The sequence below is a fragment of the Notamacropus eugenii genome, chromosome 3, assembly GCF_028372415.1.
Source record: "Notamacropus eugenii isolate mMacEug1 chromosome 3, mMacEug1.pri_v2, whole genome shotgun sequence".
In the NCBI taxonomy this organism is placed as follows: domain Eukaryota; kingdom Metazoa; phylum Chordata; class Mammalia; order Diprotodontia; family Macropodidae; genus Notamacropus; species Notamacropus eugenii.
The window spans coordinates 484,240,960-484,265,891 of record NC_092874.1 but is presented as its reverse complement, the minus strand read 5'-3'; the positions used below and the strand labels follow the sequence as shown (position 1 = coordinate 484,265,891).

At 45.5% G+C, this 24,932-nt stretch overlaps 1 long non-coding RNA gene across 2 annotated transcripts in view; it reads right to left on the bottom strand.

Moving 5' to 3' along the window:
* The window catches only part of LOC140497781 (uncharacterized), a 29,122-nt gene extending 4,650 nt beyond the window's left edge, over window positions 1-24,472 (bottom strand). For both annotated transcript variants that reach the window (XR_011964841.1, XR_011964842.1), the window contains exons 1-2: window positions 18,317-24,472; window positions 16,524-16,578 (exon numbers count right to left, since the gene is read on the bottom strand). This is a non-coding gene — a long non-coding RNA (uncharacterized lncRNA). The remainder of the gene's footprint in view (window positions 1-16,523; window positions 16,579-18,316) is intronic.
* Between the last annotated feature and the right edge of the window lie 460 nt (window positions 24,473-24,932).

The window sequence follows — 24,932 nt, the reverse complement described above, 5'->3', positions numbered from 1 at the left end:
CTCAGAGGAAGGCAGGCCCACAGCTTTTTGAGCAAGCTGTCTTCTTGTGGGTTATTTCTGGCCTATTTTCTCTTCTCAGGGGTGGATGAATCAAAGCTTCCAGCCTTCCTATTCACAGAGAACTTTCTCTCAATACCAGGCAAGAGCCTGGAATGTGAAAAACCCTATCGGTGGTAAGCAGAGAGCTGCCAGAACAGGGATGATGTCATTCCTCCAGAGTCCTGGGGGGCCCTGGAGCAGGTCAACGCTTAACCAAAGACAGAGCCAGAACCGCAGCCAAGGAAGGGGGGTGGAAAACAGGGAGACCATTGATGACAAGATGCAGCCAATGAGCTTGGTGAGGATCCTGAAGTGTGGTTTGTTGGTCTCTAGACCTCCTGATGTGTGAGGGCCCGACAGCAGAGAGCTGGGCTCGGCCCCCCATTCCTTGGATGAGGGAACCTTGGGTCAGCTTCAGCTTGTAGAAATGCGCCAGATTCTAAGCTGTTCTGGGTTGTTGAGCAGCATGACCCATTCTCCACCCCCCGGGGAACTCTGAAATCGGTGTGCCCAGCACCCACTAACAACTGCTAGTCCCTCTCATGGAAAATCATCCTATGTGTAGCTAGCAGTCCATTGCCCAACAGGAAAGATACGTGCAGCGCTTTGCAGGTAGCTCATTCGTGAATTATCCATGACCCTGCAGAGGACAGGGAGCGCCAGATGGAGGCCCTGGGTGGATTAAGTGTTCTGGCACATTCCCCTCCCCACCTACTTTTCTTCTTTCATTCAACGGAGCAAACAAAGCCTGTCTCCGGTTGCCCCAACTAAGTTCTTCTGAAAGCCCTCTACGACCAGGCAGCAGCTGTCAATGCAAACCCCTCCCTGAATGAATTGGCCTTGGCTTTTCCATCTTCTCTGTAGCCCTGGGCAGGATGTTGTTCAATAGAAATCTCCTTCCTAGGGAATCTCTTCCTGGACTCTTGGGGGGCATGGTGGCTTCATCAAGCCCCCAGGCAAAATCACCCTGCCCCACCTTCCTAGTCCCTCCCTTTTCATGGCTTTGGGCCAACTTTCCAAAACAAGAACCCCTTAATCAGTAGGGATCATTCAGCCCCCAAGTCTTTGTCCCTGAGTGAAATGGGAACATCGCCCAGGTTCCCCCAGGGCACTGGGCTGGTCCTTCCTTCCTCAACCAGAGTGGAAACAGAGGAAGGTGGAGGTTGTCTCCTTGTTTATTGTGGGTCAGATGTTCCCTCGAGCCACAGACCTGTGTTCAGACAGTAGCTGTGTGATCCCTCTCAAGTCCCTTAGTCTCTCTGAGGCTCAATTCCTTTCTCCATAAAATGGGGGTGATAAAGCACTTCTTAGTCAAAGGGTGTCTGATGGAGAAGAATAACCATACTTTTATTCGCTAGCAAAAAGCACGTCTGCAGAACGTTAGATATAAAAGGATAATTGCACAGGAGGGACTTGCCTAGGAATCATTTCTGAATGATGACCATCCACATAAAAAGACAAGACAAAGGTGATAATGGTAACAGTAATCATAACTAGCATGTAGGTAACGCGTTCAAGCCTGTAAAGTATTTTCCCTCACATGAACTTCACTGCTATCCTGAGGCAGCCAGACACCCTTTCTCATCCCTATTTTACAGAAGGAGAAACTGAGGCTCAGAGGTTTGGATTTGCCTAGGGTAGCACTGCTGCTAAGTGTCTGAGCCCTGTGCTCTCTCCACCAAGCTAGGCTGCGTTGGCCAGCTAGTACAGTAGGATTTGTTCTCTTATCTCATCACAAGGGCACCATTTTTGTCCTCTATTGGCCTGCCTAGGCAAATGATGATGAGGCAAAGGACAGATGTATGAGGGGCTGAGCCTGCCCTGCCTCGTCTCCTTGACTCACTTTCCCTTCTTTGAGGCAGTGTATAGAATGAAAAATACTGTTTGGAGTCCTGGATCTGCTACCTGTCATTGATGTAGTTCTAGCAAAATCATTGCAGCTCTCTGGGCCTCAAAGAGGGGGTTAGACTAAACGACCTATAAGACTCCTCTGGGCTCTGAATCCATAATCCTATGATCTTAAGCAAGAAGATGGAAGAGGACCTTCCTAGTCCAACAAGAAACCCCCATTAGGACTCTCCAAGGAATCTTGCTCCTGGGTGACAAGAACTAGAACAGTCTTCCATCCCTGTGGCCCACTCACCATGGAATAGTCCTGCTTAAGGCCTGTTCTCTTCCCTTATCCCACTGGTGAATTCCTCCTGGAGACCCCATTTTGTGAAGGGGTTGAGACTGTCCTGCCTTTATTCTCCTTCTGACTTCAGTTCCTGACCTCAGAACTATGATCCTCTCCAGGTACTTTCATCCCCTTCTCTCCCCAAATCTTTTGTATATTGTCTTCTCCCTTTAGAATGGAAGGTCCTGGAGGGCAGGAACTTTTTGCTTGTATTTGTATCCCCAGCATTTAGCTCAGTGCTAGGCACATATGGTGCTGATACCCAAACCAGGAAGAGCCAAAACAAAGAAAATTATAGACCAACTTTCTTACTGAATATTGATTCAAAAATTTAAAATAAAATATTAGCAAAGAAAATACAGTAATATATCACAAGGATCATACACTATGACCAGATGAGATTTATACCAAGAATGCAGGTTGGTTCAGTAATAGGAAAACCGTCAGCATAATTGACCACATCAAGAACAAAACTATCAGATTATCTCAATACATGCAGAAAAAGCCTTTGACAAAAATACAGCATCTGTTCCTATTAAAAACACTAAAGAGCATAGGAATAAAAGGAGCCTACTTTAAAATGATAAGTAATATTTACCTAAAGCCCTCAGCAATCATTATCTGTAGTAGATATAAGCTAGGAGTCTTCTCAATACAAGCAAGGTGAAGCAAAGATGCCCATTACCACCTCTATTAGTTAATATTGTACTAGAAATGTTAGCCATAGCAATAAGAGAAGGAAAAAAGAAATTAAAGGAATTAGACTAGGCAACAATTAATTATTAATCTCTTTTTCCATTGGCTGTTATTGAATTTAGTTTTTATTGCATTATGATCTGAAAAGGATGTGTTTACTATTTCTGCTTTTTTGCATTTTGTTGTGAGGTTTTTGTGGAAAGTTGAGGTCTTACACTAGCATAGTTTTATTATCGATTTCCTTCTATAACTCATTCAACTTCTTCAAAAATTTAGATGCTATACCATTTGATGCATATATGTTTAGTATTGATACGACTTCATTGTCTATGGTATCTTTCAGCAAGACATAGTTTCCTTCTTTATCTCTTTTAATTAGATTTGTTTTTGCTTTTGCTTTGTCTGACATCATGATTCGCTGTTTTCTTTTCTTCAGCTGAAGCATGCTAGATTTTGCTCCAGTCCCTTACCATTACCCTGTATATATCTCTCTGCTTCAAATTCTTTCTTGTAAACAACTGTTGTAGGATTCTGTTTTTGATCCATTCTGCTATCCACTTCTCTTTTATGGATGATTCATGCCATTCATTTTCATAGTTATGATAACTGTGTATTTCCCTCCGAACCATTTTTTGCTTGTTTATCCCCCTCTGTCTTTTGCCCTTCACCCTTTCCCTCCTCATAAGTGTTGTGCTTCTGATCACCTTCACCAATATACCTTTCCTTCCCTAATATATGTTCCCTTTTATCCGTCTCCACCCTCTTCTATTATCCCAGTCCCTTTTTACTTCCTTATATGGTAAGGTAGATTTCTATATCCAACTGTGTGTGCATGTTATTCCCTCTTTGAGTCAGTTTTGATGAGAATAAGATCTAAGCATTGCCTGTAATGCTTCCCCACCTCTTCCCTTCCATTACAATAGTTCTTTTAGTGGGATAATTTACCCTATTCAATCTCTATCCCCCCTCATTTTTCCAATGCAATTTTCTTTCTCACCCCTTTATTTTTGGGGGTATCATCCCATCAAAGTCATCCTCTATCTACACTCTTTATGTGCATATACTCCTTCTAATTGCTTTTATAGTAATAAAGTTGTTGAATTACAAATACTGTCTTGCCATACAGAAATACAAAGTTTTACCTTATTGAATTTATTTTTTTCTTTCTTGTTTCTTTTTTACTTTTTTATGTTTCTCTTGTATTTGAAAGTTAATTTTTTTATTCAGATCTTTTTTTTATTAGAAATGTTTATAAGTCCTCTAATTAAATATCCGTTTTCCCCTAAAAGATCATACTCAATTTTACTGGATAAAGTGATTCTTGGTTATACTCTTAACTGTTTTTCCTCTTGTTTATAGCATATTCCAAGCTTTCCAGTTCTTTAATGTACAAGTTGACAAATCTTCTGTAACCCTGATAGGGACCAACCAGGAGAAAGACCTTTTATCCAGAGCAACCCAGAAGCAAGCCCCTACCCCTAGAGCAGGTGAGCAGCTAGACCTCAGACCCAGCAGAGGCAAACAGAGAGGCTTCACCTCCTACAACAAGCCAGAAAGGAAGCCTACCCTGCAGAGAGAGCAAGAAGCTAAGCCCTGAGGTCAAGTGAAAGCTAGCAGTAAGACCTAGCCCCAGCACAAAAAGCTTGGGACAGTGCAGGCCCGGAGCCCAACTGCCACATAAAATCATTAAGTCACCAAAAATGAGCAGAAAACAAACAAAAAAGAGCCTAACTATAGAAAGTTATTATGGTGACAGGGCATAAACTTAGAAGAGGGCAATTGTGTCAAAATGGCTAGATGCGAAGCCTCAAAGAAAAATATAATTTGGTCTCAACTTCAAAAATAATTCCTGGTAGAGCTTAAAAAGGATTTAAAAAGCAAATTAGAGAAGTAGAAGAAAAATGGGAAAAGAAATAAGAGTAATGCAAGAGAATCATAAAAAAAAAAAAAAAAAGTCGAGCATGGAAAAAAATGTACAAAAATTTACCGAGGAAAATAACTCCCTAAAAATAGAATTGGCCAAATGGAAAGGATGTACAAAAGCTCACTGAAGAAAATAATTCCTTAAAAAGTATAATTGAACAAGTGGAATCTAATGCGAAGGAGAGATTTCCTTACACCTGACTCAGCTGGCCTTTTTATATCTATGTTCATGGTTCTTCCTCTGGGATCAAACAGAATAAGGTCCCCTTCACTCTTGATTTCCAGCTCTAGACCTAGACCTCCTCTGGGGAGCTGTGAAGAGATCCTCACAGTGGAGGGTTCTGGGGCAATTAGCATCCTAAATGGGCCAAACTGGAAGGACCTTTAGAGGTCCTGTCATTTAAGACTCTCACTTGGCAGACAAGGAAAGTAAAACCTGTAGAGAGGAAGGGACTCAAGAGAATACCTCCATTTCACAGATGAGGAAACTGAGGCCCAGAAAGTGAAAGGAGATTCTGCAGTACTGCTGATGGTGCCTCTGCTGCTTACAGGAAAGTCAGATGCCCTGAGGGATACCAAAGCTGTGTGGAGAATCTGTCCTTAGCAGAAAAGGCACCAGATGCTGGGAGTCTGTGCTGAAGGAGCCCTGAGTCTATCTCCCCTAATTAAGTATTAGTAATGGCGCATTAAGAGGGGAAAGAGTCAGACCCAACATTCCTTCAAGGCTTCTCCACCTTCAAGAATTACTTCATAATCTCGGTGTAATTTCTGGATCTCTGACTCTCTGCCCAAATATAGAACAGCTAATAATGTCTCGACGTGCCTGAGTGATCATTCCATCCTTCAAGAAGTGGTCAAACCGACCAGAGGAAATTCTGTTCTGGATCTGATTCTTAGTAACAGGGAGGGGCCCATGGCCATGGTGGGGATGATGAAGACACTAGGCAAAACAGACTTTACTAAAAGAGAGGAAAGTCAAACACTCTCAAAAACCCTCTGGTTTGGGAGCAGGTTTCAGAGAATCCAGAGGGACGGACTAAAGACTGAGGCTCTGCAGGACATGCTGGCCCCAGGAGGCATGGGGGAGACTCGAGAATAAAAGTCTGAGGACGTGAAGGGAGATGCCTCCTCTTTCTCCACCAGGACTGGAAAGGAGGAAATTTTGATTTGTATGTGGTGGCTTACTTTCTGTCTCTCCCATTAGATTGTGAGGTGCTTAAGGATAGGGTCTGTCCTTGACTGTTTTTGTGTTCCCAGTGCTTAGCGCTTAATAAATGTTTATTAAATTGAATTGGAAGAGCTGATAAGGAATCAGTACACAAGAGTAATAAGGAAGCACTGCCCCTGTATATGGGTGCCCTCAAGGAGTTCCATTTCCCTGGTCCCAAGGACTCAACATCCTTGGGTCATGGCAGACCTGGGCACTGTGACTGATAAGCCACTGTCAGAGATCTTGAAAGATCATGGAGAATGGCTCTAAGAAGAGCAGATGTCACCTTGATTTCCAACAAGGGAAGAGAATGGAATTCACCCAGTTGCAGGCTGTTGAAATTCTACATTATGACCAAAGACCAGAGGCTGCAGAGATGAAAGGGACCTTTGAGGTGATCGTGTCTGACCCTTTCATTTTACACAGGAGGAAACTGGTATCTAGAACATCTTAATGGTTTGCCCTAGCTCTCACTGGCAGAACTAGGATTCGAACCCAGGTCCTCATGGACTCCAGTTCTGGAACTCTTTCTGATGTATACCACAACGTACTTTCTATCTTCCTCAGTATGTGGATGATGCTGGGCACAGAGCTGCAGCTCAATAAGTAATCATTGAATTGAAGAGGGACGTTCTTTCTGTTTTCTGGGCATCAAAAGAATTCAGAGATCTGAATTTTCTCCTTCCTGGATTATTAAATCTTATATTGGCTGCTAGACAAAATGAAGGCTGTTTTTCTACTTTCTAATGAAGGCCCTGGGACTAATTAAAGCATTCCTCTCCCTTTTAATGAGCAATAGATTTGGTGCAATTACAATCTAGCTAGGTCGAAACTATCTATAGCTGCTTAATCACAGTCGAAAAGCTGACTAGGGGCCCTCTGTGCGCTTTTCTCTGTGGAATTTTCTCAGGATGCACGGAGCATGTCTTTAGGATTAAAGGAAGCTCGTGGTTACAACTGACACCAGAAGAACAAGATAACAGCAAGCCACCACACCTACTATGTGCCAGGAATTGTATTAGGTGCTAAGAATACAGAGACAAAAAGCAAACAGTCTGTGCTCTGTGGGAGCTCACATTTCCTCTGGGGAGAAATAAGGGAAGCCCTAAGCCAAAGGTACTGGGACCCAGCCTGTGATTCCCTCCCCAGGGCAGCTCTGGGATTTCTCTGGGACTTAGAAAGTTGCTTCCAGCACTGAAAAAGTAAGTGACTTGCCTAAGGTCACACATTCACCGTATGTCAAAGGTTTCCTGGCTCCGCTCTCTTCCTCATCAGCTCTCTAAGTCACCTGAGGCCGTCTTTCTGGGTGGAGACAATATACAATGTACATTTAGGGAGCAGAGCTGATGTACAAGAGATGTTCAAACATGACCCTTGGAGAAAGTTGAGCATTCTGAGAGCTGAGGGAGACCGGGCATTCCAAGGTCTAGAGATGGAGAAGAGTAGTGAGAAATAATGAGTAGGTCAGCTTGTCTGAGTCATGCCACAGGGTGTGCAGGGAGCTGCCCAGAAGAGCTGACACAGAGAAGTCCTTGATCAGCTTCCTCTTTCAAACCTCGCTGAACTCCGCCTCCTTTTAAATGTCTTCCTGTAATATCATCCTAGAGTCACGTGGCATGATGCTCCATCCTCCTCATAACCGAGACACCCCATGGTCATAGCTCTCCAGAAAACCACAGATAAACAAACAATCAGCAGTGACAGTCCTAGGACCTTAGAAAGTCCCATTTCATATTTAGAGGATAGAGCACTGGACTTGGAGTCAGGAAGACCTGAGTTCAAATTCTGTTCAGACACTCACTAGCTGGATGATTTTGGACAAATTACTTTATAATTCTCAGCCTCCATTTTCTTAGCTGTAAAATGAGAGGCTGGTTGGACTATATATTCTCTGAGCCATGATCTATGGCCCTCTCCTCCTGCTTTGCCCATCCCTACACTAAAAAGATAACCAAGCAAGCCCCGACTAGAGATGAGGCACATCTGCGCCTTCTATGACTAAGCCGTCATCAAGGAAGGGCTGTCCTTGACTCAGAGACGTTAGTCACAGATCACACCCTTTAACAATGTTCCCCATCAGGCTGAGATCAGGCAGTCAGTAAGTCATTTAACCAATGCCTTGTGAAAGCACAGCTATGTGCTGTGTGGGGGGAAAAGAAGCCTGAGCTAGGGACAAACATCACAAGAATGGAAAGGCTCAAGAAAACAAAGATGAAAAGCCTGGGAGGGGGTGAAAGGGCAGGTCTGAGGGACAGCAGGTTTCAAGTGGGAGTCTTGTCTGTCACCTGTGGGCAAAATAGAAGTAGAAAATCCACCTTCTCCAGGAAGAGATTCTCAACCCTCCTAACTCTGTTGTGGCCTCTCTTAATCATTTCTTGGTTATCTTGTTTGTATAGTTGTTGTCATGTTATCTCCTCTGCTGGATTGTAACCTCCTGAGGGCATTGACTTTCTTTTGCCAGTTTTTACATCCCCAGAGATTAGCAGGGTTCCTGGCATGCAGAGGGGCTTAATTGATGGTTATTGACTGTCGGAGGTGAGAAGGGAAAAATGAATTATTGAGAGTTGAATATATTTTTTTAATTTTTAAAGAGTTGAAGAATATGAGTCCAGATGGACAGGGTGACTCCATGTTATCCAAGTTGACTAGGATGGTGCCGGGTCATGGGGACATGAGGCAGGAAGGTTGGTGGCTACTGAGGAGAGTGAGTGTTGAATGATTCCAGGCTCAGTTGCCAGTGGAGGCCTCCCAGAAGGGTCTGAGCAGTGATGGAGAAGTGGCAGGAGATGCCCAGCCCCAACTCCACAGTCAGCAGCTCTACCTGGGGTTCCGATGGCATTTCGAGGCTCTCTCGGGAAGGATCAGGCATCCCCTCCAGCTTTCTGGCTCTTTCTCTTCCAGGGCAAGTCATCCATAGATAATGTACTGACCATGAGGCAGCTGGGCCTTCTAAAGCCCTTAGCTCAGTACTGGTCCAGCACGGGCTTAATGGATGCTTCTTCTCTTTCCCTGCCCTTCTCAAACAAGGAACTGGCACTTCCACACCACTGACCCCACCCACTGGGAGGTCCAGATCTTCTGTCCTCTGCAGGATTCTGAGCCTGAGCTGAACTCCCATTGGCCTTGGAGTCAGGCAAGACCTGGATGCCAATCCTGCCCCTTAACCAATCTGAGACTCAGTTTTCCCATCCATAAAATGGGGTGTTAGTACATGCACTATGTACCTCCTAAGTGCATTATGCAGAACAAATGAGAGAATGTCTATAAAGCCCTTTGCAAACCTCTAAGTGCTCTAGGAACCATTATAACGGCAACCCAGGCAGGATCACAGACTCTGGATCTGAAAGGAAGCCTGGAAACCATGTACTCAACCCTCTCATTCGGTTCATTTTTAATCTGTTTAAATTTAATTTCATTACTTTGAGACATTAATAAACATTCATTTTCTCTCCTTCCAGCTCCACCACCTTCCCAAGGGGACAATTTAAATAGTAGTAATGGTGGAAAAAAGCAACGCCCTACCCCCAACATGGCACGTCAAGCAGGATGGACCCCCACGTTGGCTGCCCCAAGGTGGCTACAGCAGTTGGAAAGGATGGGGCCCTGAGCCTCAGTGCTGGTCCTCCAGAGCAGAGATTCAGGTTGGTCTTTGAGTCCTTCGAAGGGACACTCCTGGCTTATACTCGAGCAAACTGAGGTCCTGAGAGTTAAGTGACTTGCACAAAGGCATGCAGCAGAGGTTTGGCTCTCACTCGGATCTCTCAGTTCCTAAACAACTAACCAGTCTACATTGAAATCTTTTGTGCAAATTCTGTTCTTAGCTCTCAGTGGACAGTAGTTACAAAGGGATGCTCTTTTCACTTGAAAAGCAAACAAGGACGTCCTTGACACAATGAGATTACACTTCAAGCTGGTCGACTAGGGCACGGGGGTGGGGAGAGAGTTTTTTCTTCCCTCCCCCACCTTGTTTTCTTTTTAAAGGGAACAAACCATGATCTAGAAGCTGCTGTAAAAGTCTACGTAAACGTTTTAGCAATAACCAATATCAAGACCTAATTATTATCTATTTTGTCTCTCCCTATATTGATTTTATGTATTTTTATTTTTTTTATCTCACTACAATCATATCCCCCCGAAAACCAAAAGGCCAAGCCAGAGCAGTGACCAAAAGGGCAGAGGCTAAATTGCCCTCACATCTCGAGGTTCCTTCCTCTCCTCCAATAGAATTAATCCATGATGGGGAAGAGCCAGCTTCTTTCTCCTCCTCTTTTTACAATGGCTCCTCTGCGGGACCCCATTCACTCATCAGTCCCACGAAGGCTTTATCTGAAGTTCACATTGATTAGGATTTGAGGTCTGCACCAGAGGCCCCCAGGGCAGAGGGATTTCCCTGCAGGAGGAGCCCTTTGTGGGAGAGAATTTCCCCCAGCAAAGGCAGACAGCCAAGGCTCTGCCTGGGATTCCTTCCTCTGGCCTCATGCTTCTCCATGCTCCCTTCAGCAGCTCTCCCTGCCCCAGCCCCAGGCTCTCCTCTGGGACCTGTCTTCACCCCTTCAGGCCACAGGAGTCCATAATCTGGGATGAGGCACATCCCAGCTGGACTCCAAGGCCCTCATGTCCTCAGGGGTCACAGGAACAGAAAAAGATGTACCAAGCATTGAAAGGGACCTTGGAGCTTGACTGGTACAATCTCTCCCATCTACAGACAATCATCTGAGTCTTAGAAAGGATAAGTGACTTGTCTAAGGTTACACCAAAGAGTTGAGATTTCAGAAGGGCAGAAATCCCCTATCCTGGCAATGCCCAAACTTTCTGGTCCCAGGACCCCCTTATGCTCCAAAAACTCCTGAGGACCCTCCTCATCTACTGCTTTTCTATCTCCATCAGATTTACTGCATAGCAACTGAATCCCTGGAATACTACAGTGAAAATAGTTATGACTTGGGGGACCTGCCCCTGCCTCTCTGCCTCCCACATACCCCTACTTGGAGAGCGACTCTCTATTCCAAGGCAGACACCACCTGCCTAGAGCCTTGGCTTGAGAAGTGGAGAACCTGGGTTTGAATCCTGACTCTGTGACACCATGTTACCTTCGATTTCTCATCTGTAAAATGAATTGGAGAAAGAAATGGCAAACCACTCCAGCATCTTCTCTGAGAAAACTACAAATAAGGTCTCAGGGTCAGACTCGACTGAAAACAACTCAGTAATGAGAAGGGAGTAAGGAGGGAGTCAGGAGTGAGGTTGGGAGAGTGATAATGGAGGACAAATGTTGGGTTGTGATTAGGCAAAGAAAGTTCAGAGGTCTTGATCATGGAAATGGAGGCGCAGTGGTGAGATCCAGGATGGCACCATCCCTCTGGGCGGCTGAGGTGGCATAGTAATATAGGTCACAGGGAAGGTGGATAAACTGGGAGGTCTGGTTGTTTGAGGGGATGGTGAGGTCCCTGAGGAGGAGGCTGGGTTTGGGGTGGGGAAAAGTCTCCTTCAGAAGGGTGGGGAAGATGGCTCGTGGGTCAGCAGATGCCCTCACCAAGGACTGGCTACCCAATGGAGAGACAGAGTGGAAGGAAGGGCTGTCCATTCAGGGAGAACCTTGGAATTCGTGTCCTCTTGCCCTGGCCCAGGGTGTTGGGACACAGAAGAAGGTATTCTCTGCACTGGGGCCCAGGGATGGCCTTTGTTCTAGGGAGTCAGGCCCCTCTGAGAAACAGGAGATGGAAAGTGGGAGAAGATGAGGGAGATCTAAAGTGATGGGACCTTGGTCAGGGCAGAGCAGGGGGGTACAGGGTGGAGCAGGAGGTCTGAGAAGGATAGACACAGGAGCAGAGGAAAGGTCTTGGCAGGCATGACCAGATTATGAAGGGATTGATGAGAAGCAGCATGATTCAGGAGATTGAGTATTGGATGTGGAGGCATTAAGTCCAGGGTGCAAATCTTACCAATTCATTTGCCTGGCCAAGCCATCTAACCTCTCTGGGCTCCAGTGACTTTACCTGTGAAAAGGGGAATGGACTCACTGGCCTCTCAGATCCCATCCAACTCAAACCTGGGCTCCCCTTGCCTACCCTGGCAGGGCTCCTTACACTTAACATGGTGCCACTCATTCCTCTCACCCTGGGAGGTATCTCCCTCTCCCCCCATCCTGAAGTGGTGCCCACAATGGAGTCCCTTCTTCCTTTCCTCCCCCCTCCTCCAAAGGTAGCTAATATGCAGTCCTTTTCCTTGAGAAGTGAGTTGATTCTGTGCTGGAGCTACACTGTGCACCCCCTCCTTTATTATGGAAATCTCAGGGAGACCCTGGGCAAGTCACCATACTTATAGAATCTGACAGTCAGTCTATTCACAAGCACTTATGAACACTAATTGCGTGCGAAGTGGAGGGTGCTGGGGATTAAAAGACAAAAAGAAGCATCCCTTCCCTCGAGGGGAGACACCAGATGCCCATAGAAATAGCTGTGTGGTGAATTATTAAGCAGAAAACCATCACATAGTTCTGAGAGAAAAAGGCCTGCAGTTGCAGCTGGGGGAAGGGCAGAAGACTGGGTCTGCGTCCAGTCTGTAAGGAACTAAGGGTTTCTGTGAGGCAGAGGTGAGACCATTAAAAAGGAATCCAAGAGACATCCATGCCTTGAATGTCTGCGATGTTATCATTGGTCAATAAGCATTTATTAAACATCTTCTATGGACCAAAACTGTGCTAAGTGCTAAGGATTCAAAGAAAGAGCCCCTGTCCTCAAGGTGCTTTCAGTTCAATGGGAGAGACCACAGGCAAAGCGCAAAAAAATGAGATATAGACAAGATCTGTAGGAAATAACCAACAGAAGGACAGCCCTAGAATTAAGAGGGATGGGGAAAGGCCAAGTGGAATCAGGATAGTTTGTGTGTGGGGAGGGTGGGGGGTGGGGAGGAGGGGCTGACTCTTCATTGGGAAATAGCTGAGAAAGAAGGAATGAGACAGTCTATTTAATTGATCACTCTGCCTTTGACAGTTCTGGAGAACAGGCCCACCCTACAGGCTCCAGAACAAGGGCCCCATGACCTAGACCATTCCCTATCTCAAGTTGGGAAGAGGGACTTAGAAGCCATCATGGCCAACCCCTCATTGTACAGATGAGGGAACTTCAGCTCTCCTCAAGAAGTCAAGCACAAGGTCACTTGGGTAGGTGAGCAGCAGAGGTGAAATTGGAATCCGAATCTTTTGATTACAAACCCATTGCTGTAGAATCAGGGTTCTCATCCCGGGGTTTAAGGACCCCCAAAGAGTCCACAAGTAGATTTCAGGAGGGGAGTCTGTGAACTTGATTGAGAGAGAGATTTCCACTGGCCTTTAACTAAAATTAAGCCCTCCTTCTGATTACACAAAATCATGGATGTGAGAAGGGTCCACTAGTTCACCCAGACCTTATAGTTCCAGGGCTTCCAGACCCAAGCAAGGGCCCCCAGAGTATACCCATGGTCAGGACACAATGACTCTTTCCTGGAAGACCCAATTCTCCAAGGGACTTCTGGCTCCCTTAAAGCTCTTGGTAAAAAATGCAGCACTCTGAGCACTCACTTTCAGGTGCTAAGTCACAGAATTTTAAAAGTTGGAATGAATAACAACAACTTCTAGTCTAACCTACACCCAAAGGAATCCCCCTGTAGCAGCTAGACAGGAGGCTGGCCCTAGAGGAGGGGAGAATTCTGCCCCATTGCCACTGGCGATGTTGGGGGATCTCCAAGGCAGGAGAGGCTACCCAGTCTGCTCTGGGACAGCTCTTTCTGAGAGGGAGCCTGCATTTTCTCTCTTCAGGCTTGTACCAAACGTGCCTACACCCATCCCCTGTAAGCAAAGAGGCCAAATCTGTATATACTGACTAGTGATCAGTGAATGTCTGAAACCACAGCTTATCTGAAAAATGGGAAAGATCTTTCTTGTTAGTGGAACTACAGATATTTTTACTAGGCAGGTAACCTTCCTCCCACCCCCACCAGAAGCATTCTCAACTCATCTCAGAAACTGGCTGAATTAAGATACGAATCAGTCAAGAGTGTTTACTAAGTCACTACTATGTATGGGACACATAGTGTATTCACACTGAGGATATGAAGAAAGGTGAAAGTTCCAGGGGCAGCTAGGTGGTGCAGTGGATAGAGCACTAGGCTGGTGTCAGGAGGACCTGAGTTCAAATCTGTGCTCAGGTACTTGACACTTACTAGCAGTGTGATCCTGTACAAGTCATTTGACCCAGATTGCCTCCAAAAAAAAGAAGTCAGTTCCAGCCTTTAAGGAGCTTACAATCCAATGGGGGAGACTGAAAGCAAACAGATAGGAATAAACAGGATTGTTGGAGATAATTGGTATAGGATGGGCATTAGAATGAAGAGGGATGTAGAAGGTGAGATTTTAGTTAGAACTTGAAGTCAGGGAAGGCAGGAGGTGGAGGTGAGGAGGAAGGTGGCTGCAGGCCCGGGAGAGAGCCAAAGAAAATGCCTGACCTCAAGATATGGAGGGTCATGTTCTTGGAATAGCCGAGAAGCCAGTGTTACTGGACCAAAGAGTGTATGTGTGTGTGTGGGGGGGAGGTAGGGTGTAAGAACGCTGGTAAGGGAGAAGGGGTCAGGTCATGAAGGGCTTTGAATGCCAAACACGACTTTGTATTTGATCCTAGGAGTGATGGGGAGCCACTGGAGTTTATTGGGTAGGGGAGTGATCCTGCATTTTAGGAAAATCATAAATGGAGGATGAGTTGGAGTGGGGAGAGACTGGAGGCAGGAAGCCCCCCCCACCCCGCAACAGCTATTGCCAGAGTCCAGACATGATTTGGTGGCAGTCTGCATCACTGACAGGACAGTGTCAGAGGAGAGAAGGAGTGTGTGAGAGAGATGGTAGAACGGATAGCGAGGAGCCAGGAATGATCCCTAGATTGGGAGCCTGAGGAGTGGGATAGTGGTGGTGACTGCTGCAGTAATAGGGAAGGTGGGATGGGGGGAGAATGTGGGGGAGAGATAATGCATTCTACTTCAGACATAATGAGTTTAAAATGTTCACTGGACATTCAGTTTAAGATGTCTGAAAGCGGGTTGGAGATATAAGCTCAGAGGTCAGCCAAAAGGCCGGATAAGTAGATTTCAGTGTCATGAGTGTATAGGTCACAGTGTTTCTTTGGGACGGTGGAGGAGGATGGCAGGAAGGATTGGGCATTGGGGGATGAGGAATGGCGTTTGAATGGGAACCTGTAGGCGGTTCAGAATCACTGGAATGCTTAGGGTATGACTAGGTGAGAGCTGGTTAATTATCAAGTGAGAGGCATCCTCTCCTCTTCCCAGTGGAGCCTAGAGACCAGGCAGGAGACCCCCATAGCACAAGACTGAGGGCAGTGCTGGGTCACTGAGGCCCACATCTCCCCTACCCTTCCTCTGGAAGTTCCTCCTTATGCCATTCCTGGAACCTAGAGAGCAGGTCAGAGAAGGGGACTCCAAGATCAACCCCAAGATGTACACATATTAGCACAAACAAGTTAAATACACAAATACAGGATAATTTGGGGGTGGGAGTCACTAGCAACTGAAGAGTGCAGTGAAGTGATCCCCACCCCCACCCCCCCACACCCATACACACACACACACACACACACACACACACACACACACACACACACACACAGTCACACACACTCTCACAGATGGAGATGCTTGAACTGAGCCTTGAAGGAACCAAAGGAGGGGAGGAAATGTCTCCCAGGAACAACCAATTCACTGGGATGTGTCTTCCTCCACCCAGGGAGATAAGGACACTAATGGGTCTGAATAGATCATTTTAAGTGGTTGCAGAATCCATGGCCCCTGGGTCCACTCTGGCGCTGAAATTCTCTTCCCTTGGCTGGGCTGTGATTAGGCAGGTCACAGCTTGCTGGCTCAGCCAGAGCCTCAGAGTCAGACCTGGGGAAAGGTCTTGGGCACAGACTAGATTACGTGTGTTTTTATCTGAGAAAGGGATTGATACAGCCTCAGCTTTAGGACATGGGGAGCAGTAGTGAACTCTGGACTTTCTGGACTGCTTGAAAATGATTTTTGGTTGGAGTCTCATCTGTGCATGATCATGGGATCACAGACTCAGAGCTAGAAGGAACCTTAGCGGCCATTCTCCCTCATTTTACACTTGTGGAAACTGAGGCCCAGAGAGATGTGAGAATGGCCTGAGGCTACACAGGTGACCGTAGATTTGTAACCAGGAGGGGGGAGGTCCAGAGAAGTAAGATGAGCTTCCCAAGATTATACAATTAAGAAGCAAAGCTGAGATTTGAACCCAGGCCCCAGATTTCACTCCAGGTATGACTCAGCCCACTAGCACCATGCTACCTTGATGGACCATTTGGGAACAAAGAATTGTATTGGGAGGTTTCACTCAAGTTCTACAATGGGTCAACATCAGCGGGCAGAGCACCAGGACTGAGTCAGGATACTTTGAGTTCAAATCCAGCCTCATATACTTACCAGCTGTGTAACCCTGGGCAGGTAATATCACCTTTGTCTGCCTCAGTTTTCTCATCTGTAAAAAGGGGATAATAAAAACATTTACATGCTAGGGTTGTTGTGAGAATCAAACAAAGTATTTGTAAAGCGTTTAGCACAATGCCTGGAATGCACTAGATGCTGTGTGAACGTTAGCTAGTAGTGGTGTTTTTGTAATTGTAATTTGTTCAGTCAGGATGCTAGGGCTCCAAACTGTAGACTTTGAAGCTTGTAGCCTGGCTGGAAAGTACATGCTCTCTCTGGGCCAGTCAGAGCCTGAGGTACCAGATGCTTCCATCTAGAACCACAATCCAGGACCACTTGAGGAAAGTGTCAGGTAAAGGCAGCCTGTGCCAAAGGCCATGTATGGCAGCCAGATTTTTGAAGGTGCCTGTTCTGCTGTAGATAATAACCTTTATTTGAGCCTTACACTTGTGTGGGCAAGAGACAATTCTTTCCTTTTCCCTTCTCTCTCTCTCTCTCTCTCTCTCTCTCTCTCTCTCTCTCTCTCTCTCTCTCTCTCTCTCTCTCTCTCTCTCTCTCTCTCCCTCTCTCTCCCTCCCTCCTTCCCTCTCCTTGTCTCTTCTTTTCCTTTGTCTCTGTCTCTATCTCTTTAGCTCTGTCTGTCTCTGTCTCTGTTTCTGTCTCTCTTTGTCTCTGTCTCCCTTCCCTTTCAGGCCCTGTTATTTTCCTTCTTTGCAGTGAGAGGATGCACAGAACCCCGTGTGCAGGAACCAGGGAGGGATCAGGTCCAGTGTGGAGCTTTGACTTTTGTTTTGTTTTAATTTAATGAAGGAGGAAAGAGAAAATTTAAACCCTTTGATAAAAAAGGATATTTTAGTTCATTTGAGATTTCTGTCTCCCTCTATCTCTAGAGCTCTACCTAGGAACAAGATTCAGTGAGAGGTAAACGATAAATTCTGAGAAAACCATTTGATGTTAAATCATTCTCTAATTTTCCAAACATCTGTCTTTGAAGATTCTTCCTAAATGTGTCTAAATCCTCATGAGAACATTCATTAAGAGCTAGCTTGAAGGCCATAAAATCCAACCCCATTATTTTACAGGTAAAGAAACTGAGTCCCACAGAGGGGAAGTGATGTAAGATCATGGATTGGAAGTTGAGAGGGATTTTAGGGGCCATTGAATCCAACTCTCTCATTTTATAGATGAGAGAAGGGAGATCCAGAAAGGTGAGTTGATTTGCCCAGGATCCTGTAGTTACTAAGCATCTGAGTGGGATTCCAACCCAGGTCTTCCTGATTCCAACCCAGGTCTTCCTGATTCCAAGCCCAGAACTCTACCCACTTGGCCACACTGCTTCTAAACCCCATCCTTAACCTTGCTTGGTTTCCTCCTGCCCTGTTGGTTTCCGAGGACTCTGTGTGTCCTTTGGGGTAGAAAGAAGCCAACCTTTGGGATCCATGTTTCTTTGTCCCAGACACTCCTGTCCCACTACCACCATCTCTCCAGGGACAGCTTGTCTGTCCTGAGAATTGATCTTTGAAATGGTGACCTGTGGCCCTAGTAAAGTTCCAAACCCAGTGGCACTGGGAGTGGGCAAGGAAGGTTGGCCTCTGCCTCCCCACAGCCTGGCACAGTGACCAGTCCACAAGAGGAGTTTATTAAATACTTCTTACTTAGAAGTGAGTTGAGGACCATAAGCTGGAGAATGTCCAGGAAGGAGGGGAGAACAGAGCCATGGACAATTTGGCAAAGTGGAAAGAAGCTGGTTCAGATCCTGGCTACAGTGCCTACTGCCTGGGTGACCTCACCTGTGCCAGGGGGTTTCCTGGAGAGTCTGCTCCAAGGCCCACCATCCACATCCACCCAGCCTGCCTGCTTTCTCCTTTGGGTGATAGAGGAAAGTGAGCCCTGGTCAGCTGGGCAGTGAGTTTCACCTGCCCCTTCACCTGCAGCTGGGATGCCTCAGGGAAAAGGCAGTTATTTGCAGTGCTGTGAGCCTGGCACCCTGCCTGGGAAACACCCCCATGCTGCTGATCTCTCCTCCACCCAGGGCTTCCAATGAGGCAAGTCCTGACTCATGCATTCTTTGGGGCAGTTCTGGCCATTTCCAAGTGGGAGGCGTTGCCCAGGCCACATGACTTCCAATGACTTTACACTTACCTGGGTAAACATCCTGGCTGCCAAAAAGCTCCCAGGAATTACAACATCCTTGCTCTGGGTCTCATGTCTCTTTGGGACTGAACAAATAAATCATCCACTGAATGAAAGAACCCTGTGAGGGCTGCTGAACTAAAAGGTCAGGGGCTTGCTAGGGTTAACTTGCCCAGAATTCCACAAAGCTAGGCTTGCTCTAATTTTTTTTTTTTCAGCAAATCTGATATATTTTTTAATTAATTTGTTTTCAGTTTTCAACAGTCACTTCCATAAGTCTTAAACTTTCTGCCCCTCCTTTTCCTCTCCCTCCCTGAGACAGCATGCAATCTTATACGGGTTCTATACATACATTCTTTATTAAACGTATTTTCACATTAGTCATGTTGCATAGAAGAATTAAAATGAATGGGAGAAATCAGGAGAAAAGCAAAAGAAAGGAGAAAATATTCTACTTCGTTCTGTGTTCTGATTCCATAGTTCTTGCTCTGGATGTGGAAAGCATTTTGCCTCAAGAGTCCTTTGAGAGTGTTTTAGGTCCTTGCATTGCTGCGAAGGGCTACATCTACCAGAAAAATTCCTCATTATAAAATGTTTGGGAGTCTACCTGCCAAAACAAATCCAGGAACTATATAAACACGATTACAAGACATTTTTCACACAAATAAAGTAAGATCTAAGTAAGTGGAAAAACATCAGTTGCTCGTGGGTAGGCCAAACCAATATAATAAAAATGACAATTCTACCTAAATTAATTTACTTATTTAGTGCCATACCAATCAGACTATCTGATAATTATTTTCTAGAGCTAGAAAAAATAATATCAAAAATCATCTGGAAGAACAAAAGGTCCATCACAGCAAGGGAACTAGTGAAAAGAAATGCTAGGGAAGGTGGCCTAGCTCTACCAGATCTCAAATTGTATCATAAAGCAGCAATTATCAAAACCACTTGGTACTGGCTAAGAAACAGAAGGGTAGACAAGTGGAATATTCTAGGTACTCAAGACACAGAAGACAATCAATATAGCAATCTGCTGTCTGATAAACCCAAGGACCCCAGCTTCTGGGATAAGAACTCACTGTTTGACAAAAATTGCTGGGAAAACTGGATAAAAGTTTGGTGGAAACTAGGCACAGACCAATGCCTGACACCATACACAGGAATAAAGTCCAAATGGGTACATGATCTAGGTATAAAGACTGATACTATGGACAAATTGGTGGAGCAAGGAATAGTATATTTATCAGATATATGGATAGGGGAAGAATTTCTGACTAAAGAAAGACAGAAAGCATTATGAAGTGCAAGATGGATAATTTTAATTACATTAAACTGAAAAGTTTTTACACAACCAAACCCAATGCATCCAAGATTTGGAGGGATGCAGAAAACTGGGAAGGAATTTTTGCAGCTAGTGTCTGGGATGAAGACCTCATGTCTAAAATATATAGAGAACTGAGTTAAACGTACAAGAATATGTCATTCCCCAAGTGATAAATAGTCAAAGGATATGAACAGGCAGTTTTCAGAGGAAGAAATTAAAGCTATCTATAGGCATATGAAAAAATGCTCTAAATCACTATTGATTAGAGAGATGCAAATCAAAACAACTCTGAGGTACCACATCACACCTATCAGAGTGACTAACATGACAAAAGAGGAAGATGATAAATGTTGGAGAAGATGTAGGAGAGTTGGAACACTAATTCATTATTGGTGGAGCAGTGAGCTGATGCAACCACTGTGGAGAGCAATTTGGAACTATACCCAAAGAGCTACAAAAATATGCATACCCTTTGACCCAGCAATATTGCTTCTGGACTGTATCTCAAAGAGATCATAAAAATGGGAAAGGGTCCCACATGTATAAAAATATTTATAGCAATTCTCTTTGTGGTGGCCAAAAATTGAAAATCAAGGGGATGCCCATCATTTGGGGAATGGCTGGAAAAATTATGGTATATGAATATAATGGAAGACTATTGTGTTATAAGAAATGATGAACAGGAAGACTTCAGAGAGGCCTGAAAAGGCTTATATGATCTGATGCTGAGAGAAAGGAGCAGAACTAGGAGAACTTTGTGCACAGCAACAGCCACAGTGTGTGAGGATTTTTTCTAGTGGATTTAGAACTTCATTGCAATGCAAGGACTTAAAAAATTCCCCATGGTCTTTTAAGGCAAAATGCCTTCTGCATCCAGAGAAAGAACTATGGAATTCAATTGCAGAATGTAGCAGATCATTTCTGTGTGTGTGTGTGTGTGTGTGTATGTGTGTGTGTGTATTACGCTTTGGTTTGTTTTGTGATTTCTCTCACTCATTGTAATTCTTCTACACAGCATGACTATAGTGCAAATGTATTTAATAGGAATGTATGTGTACAACCTATATATAATTGTATACCATCTTGGGGAAGGAGGGGAGAGGTAGGGGGAAAAGATAGTGATTGTAGAACACTGAAAATAAATAAAGTTAATAAAATTCAAAAAAAAAGAAAAGGAAAAAAAATTCCTCGCACACTGTGGTCATTGCTGTGCACAAAGTTTTCCTGGTTCTGCTTCTTTCACTCAGCATCAGATCATATAAGTCTTTCCAGACCTCTCTGAAGTCCTTCCGTTCATCATTTCTTATGCACAATAGTCTTCTATTACATTCATATACCATAATTTATCCAGCCATTCCCCAACTGATGGGCATCCCCTTGATTTCCAGTTTTTGGCCATCACAAAGAGAGCTGTGATAAATATTTTTGTATATGTGGGACCCTTTCCCATTTTTATGATCTCTTGGGGATATAGTCCTAGAAGAGGTATTGCTGGGTCAAAGGGTATGCACGTTTTTGTAGCCCTTTGGACATAGTTCCAAATTGCTTTCCAGAATGGCTGGATCAGCTCACAGCTCTATTAACAATGAATTAGCGTAGGGTGGGCTAACATCACACGATGATGCTTTGGTAGTTTGACAACTGGGTAAATGGGTCAGACCCAAAGAACTGTTGTGGATGAGTCACTGTCGCCAGCCTAACTGAAGGTCTCCAGTGGAGTGCCCCAGGGATCTGTACTGAGGTGGTTCAGCATTTTTATCAGTACTTTGGATGAAGGAACAGATGACATCTTTCCAAATTGGCAGCTGACCCAAAGAGGAGAGAGAGAGAGAGAGAGAGAGAGAGAGAGAGAGAGAGAGAGAGAGAGAGAGAGAGAGAGAGAGAGAGAGAACTGACTCCTCTGGAAGGGGAAGCAAGAGGCAGTAGGATCTCAGATCTCGACAAGCTAGAACCCTGGCCTGAATCTAGTCAGATAGTGTTTAATTGGGATAACTTAAGTCTCACATTTCCTTTAACAATAAGCTTCAGTTGCTGCAGAAGTGGGAGGTTTTTGTGAACTGCAAGTTTCCAATGCTCATGGCCTCCCCGGCCCACCCTCCAGAAGATTACAAGCTCCTTGAGGACAAGGTTTTTTTGTCTTTGTGCTCCCAACACCTGGCACCGTGCTTGGCACACAGTAGTACTGAATGCTCGAGTTAAATTGTCTCTGTCATGTGACATGGGAACGTTCAGGCTGAAGAAGATTCTTGGTATATTTGAGGGCCGCCTCAAGGGCAGACTGTTGTTAGCAGTTCTTGTTTTCAGAGGACCAGGGACATCATGGGCCAAGTCTTAACTTGTCTTTGGATTAGATTGCAGTGAGGCAGAGCTGCCCAAAGTCATCAGCCTCACTGTCTTCCAGAGTCATTGGCTGTCCACTGGCAGGACTGAGCAGGGGTAACTGGCGATGGCCCAGGATGCAGTGGGTGACCTTGGCATCTTCCATGCCTGATCAAGCTCTCAGAGCTCCACAGCACCCTCCCCACAGTGCCTGTCCCATGGTCCTCCCCACAGTGCCCATCCCATGGTGCCAACCCAAAGTGCCTGCTTTAGCTGCCTTTGTGGCTCTTGACACAAATTCTCCCTATCTGCCCATTCCACAGGGAATTCTTCACATACTTGGGGTAGACACCCCCTAACTCACCCAGTTGGTGCAGCTGCTGCACATGCTGCACCTTCTTGAGTAGACATTTTAAAGAGGAAAATGGGGCATGACATCATGAAAAACATCCTAACAGTGAAAGCCTCCCAAAGTGGGATGGATTGCCTGGATAAGGGGTGAACTCCCTATCGCTGGAGCTCATCAAACAAAGGAGGGTGTTTGCCAAAGAGTGTATTTTTGTGGGCACAGGGCAAGTTTTCCCACTCCTCTCTCACAGAGGGAATTGGGAACCAAAGATTTAATTGGTCTGATGAACTCCTACTGAAGAAACCCTCTCCCCCGGTGCAGCTGTTTTCCAACTTGTTGCCTAAAGTCCAGAGAGGCTCACCAGCCAGGAAGGGTCAAAGGTGGGACTTGAACTTAAACTTTTTTATTCTTGACATATTTTGTTATGGGTTTAATAATAATAGAAAAAAACACAAATATTTCAAAAATCAAAGGATAGAATGGGCTTGTCTAAGAAACTGATTATCTGTTATACACAGATGGTTTGTCACAAATTTTTTGTTCATGTTTTTTTCATTTTCTTCTAAGTATTTTCCAAGGTTTCATTGTTTCTCCTTTCCTTTATTTTACATTTCTGTGTTCCCCACTAATTTGTTCCCTCCACGATGCCCTTGTCAATAGTCAAGTAAAATGTGCCTACCCTGTGGTCCCCTCAACAATGACAACTCACCCAGAGCCTCTCCTTCATTCCCTCCTGCCAAGAGGTGGGAGGCAGCCTTGGATATCCTCACTAGTCAGGGCTCTGCTGATCACAGCTCTAGAGTCTCTCAAAGCTGTCTTCCTTTTGTGGGAACTGTGGCAATGATTCCCTGGTTCTGCTCTGTCTGCACCAGCTCATACAAATGTGTCCTCTGAGCCCTTCTTATTTGTCATTTCTCCTGGAGAGACAACGCTCACACTTTCACAAGCCGCCCCCCTCCAAGGCTCTTTCCACTGTACCACATGGCCTGGAGTAGGACTGTGGGGGTTCTCTCATCTTTGACAACAAGGGTGGTTTGCTGTAGAAACAGTGGCAGATCTGTTCCAGTTCTGCCCGGCTTGCTGTGCTCCTTCCTAGGGAGGCTCTTGGACAAGCTGGCTTTTCAGGCCCATGCCAAGCTCTTTGCCCTCCCTGGCCCTCTCATGGCTTTTTGATGCCTTATGAGTTAATGTTGCCTTTCACCTTCCACTCCCCTCCTCTCCTGTAACCATCAGAGGCTTACCAAATGCTGTCCCTGCAGAAACATCAGCTACTTGTTTACCAGACCAGCTATGCTTCCTGGCGTGCCACATCAGAGCCTCCACAAAAGGCCTGGTTCTGTCAGGGAAGACAATGGAGCTGAATACTCACGCTGTGTTTTTCAGCCTGGATGAGAAGCAGGGAGAACAAGGCCCTCCCCATTTCTGGGCTGCAGCCACCCCAAGAAGGGCATTTGCTCTTTGGCCTAGGGGAGAGCATTAGTATCCCAGACGGAAGCACGCAGGCAGAATGCCTTCCTCCACATCTATCTTCCTTCTCTCCTTTCCCAGGAAGGCCCAGTTGCTGCCAAAGTCTCTGGAAAAAGTCTGCTAACTCTTGTTCCTGGGTCTCCCAGAAGCAGGGTTGCAGCTGCTTGGAGGAAAACCTATGCCCCTGTCTTTATGCGGGAATGGTCAGTGGAATGCCCTGGAGCTGAAGCACTCCTTCTTTAGAAATTACTGGGTGCAAGGTGAGTTTCTCTCTCTGTGAAGGCCTTCAGCAAAATGTTTTGCATGACTTCATATGTACAATGGGTCTTGTATTTCTTGCCATCTCAGTGGGTGGGGGAGAGGTGGAGGGAAGGAGAGAATTTAGAACTGAAAATAAAAAATTTTTTTTGAAAATAAAGCTGTTCATTTCTAGCTTCAGCAAACTGTCTCCTCCCACTGCCTGGTATCTGCTCATCTGCCCAGTGGAATATTTCATTCAGGTGCTGATAGTCAGGGGAGGAGATGCCCAGAGCTATCATCCTGTGATCAATACACTCCCAAGTGCACATTTTCCAGGGATGCAACCTTATCTGATATGTGCAACTGCTTTCCCCAGACTAGGGCTAGACCAGGCCTATGCATAGGATGTCCAGGGACCTCACTGGCCAGAAGCCTTGGGCTCATTTTGAGGACAGGAAGGGAAAGGAGAGAAGGGAGGGATTCTCATTTCACTACCCCCCATCCCCACCTCCCACAGGCCTTTCCCTCAAGACTCTCAGGCATAAATGCAAAGGAAATTCAGGACTCAGGC